Here is a 3,375-nt window from a genome sequence, read left to right as displayed (position 1 = left end):
GAGTCGATCATATAAGCAATGCCATCTATATCACAGATGACAATGGCTTAACATGTACTTACCTTCATTCACTCCTCTTAATCTCCCAGTGAGGTGTCTATTAGCTTAGTGAGGAGAACATGTCTTAACATGTTTTGATTTGATAAGGGCAATAGTAAGTAACACCCTTAGATGGAAAGGAGAAGTTCTACACCTTCTAATTCACATTTTTGTCATTCCCCCGCCCACCTCCCACTGCCTATAGACTCGAGGTTTTTCACATCACTTGCTAAAAGTATGAAACCAAGGTCATGGTTTGATCACTTATTAGTCATTAGTTTCTTTAGGGGCAAAGCTGTCATTTAAGATGATGAAAACAAAACAAAACAAAACAAAATCTTTCTCCAGTAGTGATTACCTATATTAACCTAGGTAAGTCTCAAATTATTCTTTTAAAAAAAAAAAGGAAATTATCACTTGTTGTATGTACCTTGAACTGCTAGTGTAAGGCTTTGAAGAATATGATGTGTGAATCTCAAGATCAAAATAAATGCCTGCTATTGTAGTAGTAGTAGTAGTAGTAGTAGTAGTAGTAGTAGTAGTAGTAGTAGTAGTAGTAGTAGTTGTAGTAGTAGTAGTAGTAGTAGTAGTAATAGTAGTAGCAGCAGCAGCAGCAGCAGCAGCAGTAGTAGCAATAGCAGCGACATCAATAGTAGTAATAATATTATTCTGTTCTACAAATACAAAACGACTTTCTTATTCAAATTAGCTACAAGTGTGTAGTTGTTAGGGAGAACTGGGTCAAAAGGCCAAATGTCACTAATTAATTAGAATGTGTCTTAGTCTCCTAAACCCCAGAATTCTTTGCTAAAAAGAGAACTGGGGGAGAGTTGAGGAGGTCTATGTTATAGGTTGTTTTTCTGTTCTTCCAAATCCCCATCAGTAAAGGGGAATCTGTTCTAACAATGGTTTTGTCATAGTCCCATCATATAAGTTTTCTAGGAGGAATTCCTTTGAAAAATGGGATGTTTTCTGAACAATCCAGCTTTGTGCTTTTCATACATGGATCTCCATGAATGAGAATATTAGCCCTCTTAAACTAAGCAGAATGGAACTTTAAAATAGCTCCATAAGAGTCAGGAGAGTGATAGAAGCTATGCAAGAGAATGAAACCTTGGGCTATTTTAAGAGGTAAAGCTTCTAGGAATAGGGAAGAGATAGGTTAGTCCCTCTGCCCATATCTAGGTCATTGAGGTAAGTTCTGGTTGCTATAGTATATAAATGTCATGACTAGAGAAAGGTAATCATGATGGTAAAGTGCCTCATGTTTATTCCACATGAAATGAAAGAAAGAAAAGAATTGGGAATAACCGTAGGGAAAAGAAGACTGGGAAAATAACTATGTCCAAATATTTGAACTTCTAATATGTAAAAAAAAGGACTGGTTAAATAATGTTTTTGCCTTAGAGGGTAGAATTAAGGAAAATATGTGAAAGTTGCAGAAACCAATTTAGATTTGGTGTTAGACACACAAAGTAACAGTGGTAGGAACAGTAGCAACAGCAAGGAAACATCCTAACAATTTGACTTATCTTAAAAATGGAATTAGCTACAATATCAGTTAGAGGATCTCTTTCACTGAAGGTCTTTAAGCAAAGATTGGATGTTCCCTTGTTGGGTGTTTCCTGGATGGATTAGATGTGGGCTCTCTTCTCTCTCAATTCTAAATTACATTCTTTTTTCAGCAAGCATGTGTGTGTGCATGTGTGTGTCTGTGTATGCACGTGCACATACATTTCATGTTTGGCCATACATGCTTGGGGAAGGAAAGGGGGTGTTAAGAGAAACTAACCTGATAGAGAGTAGGGAAGAGCACACTGACTTGGTGATATGAGCTACTAGCAAGATATCACTCTTAAAATTAATTGAATGATTAGATTAATAATAAAAGCAGAAAACTAGGTAGTAATCCTGATGAAGATAGGATTATTTACAAAAGACTTATGATATTTTATTAATTTTAGACAAGGTTTAGGACCATATGGATCCTCATGACCAGAGGAAGCTCATGAATTATACTTTGAAAAGCAGCTTTTATACTGGTGATTGAAAACTACTTGTCCCATGCTATCTGTGAAAGTCATTATTCTCTTTTTTAATTATTTTCCAGAGAATAATTAGAGAATTTATAGTAATCAGGATGGTTTAAACATTTGAGAATGATACAATGAGAAGAGCACTGGAGTTGGAGCCAGAAGATAAGGAATGAAATCACATCAGTATCTCTTACTACCTGTTGACCAATGAAAATTGTCCTCCTTTTGCTGAAGGCTCCTCATCTGTAAAATGAGACGTTTCGATTAGATCATCTATAAGATCCTTTCAAAATCAGATTATATATCTTCATGATTCAAATTGAAAGTTAATTTCTAATAAAGAGGAGCCACGCTCCTGCCAGAGTCTCAGCGATACATCATCTATGCTCTAAGAATGTCTGACAGGCTTTTTTTCACATGGGACATCTTTCATTGAGCAAAAGTAGACAGACTCCCTGTATATTTAGCAAAATAAATAAGTAAATAAAAAGAACTCTCTACTCAGAACAAACATCTAGTCTCATAGATAATCAAATTTAAAAGATATAGAGAAATGACCTATGGCCCCTGAAAATATGTACAGTGCTTTGTTTTGTTGTTGTTTCTCTGATCATTCTCAATTTTTAGAATCATTTCTGAGAGTAGTGTTTTTTTTTTTAATGCTCTTTGATATTTGGTTATACATTAGTTTTTTTTAAACCATTATCAGTACAAAGACCTTCAGTGAAAGAGATCCTCTAACTGATATTGTAGCTAATTCCATTTTTAAGATAAGTCAAATTGTGTTAGGATGTTTCCTTGCTGTTGCTACTGTTCCTACCACTGTTACTTTGTTGTGTCTAACACCAAATCTAAATTGGTTTCTGCAACTTTCACATATTTTCCTTAATTCTACCCTCTAAGGCAAAACATTATTTAACCAGTCCTTTTTTTACATATTAGAAGTTCAAATATTTGGACACAGTTATCATTTTCCCAGTCTTCTTTTCCCTACGGTACAAAGAAGCCAGGGAATTGGAAGAGACTGATGACCACACTCCTGTGTCATCCACATTAGCTCTGATCAATGAGAATTCTAGAGAAGATAAGAACAGTAAAGAAAAAATGCAGAAGGGTAGTTATGACAAATTATAAAGTAGCTAAGTACAAGGTCACTATATTTTATATACAAACATATTATGAAGTTTTCAGTTATGTGTTTGTGAAGTCTTTTAGCCTAGTTTGTCACTGCAAAGGCCTTGGTAATGGCAAGACTCTTGATCATCAAATATTTAGTAGCTATTTGCTACATGTCATGCAT

This window comes from Monodelphis domestica, chromosome 6 (assembly GCF_027887165.1).
Source record: "Monodelphis domestica isolate mMonDom1 chromosome 6, mMonDom1.pri, whole genome shotgun sequence".
NCBI classification, from domain to species: domain Eukaryota; kingdom Metazoa; phylum Chordata; class Mammalia; order Didelphimorphia; family Didelphidae; genus Monodelphis; species Monodelphis domestica.
The sequence above is the reverse complement of the archived record's forward strand: the minus strand, read 5'-3'. Positions refer to the sequence as shown.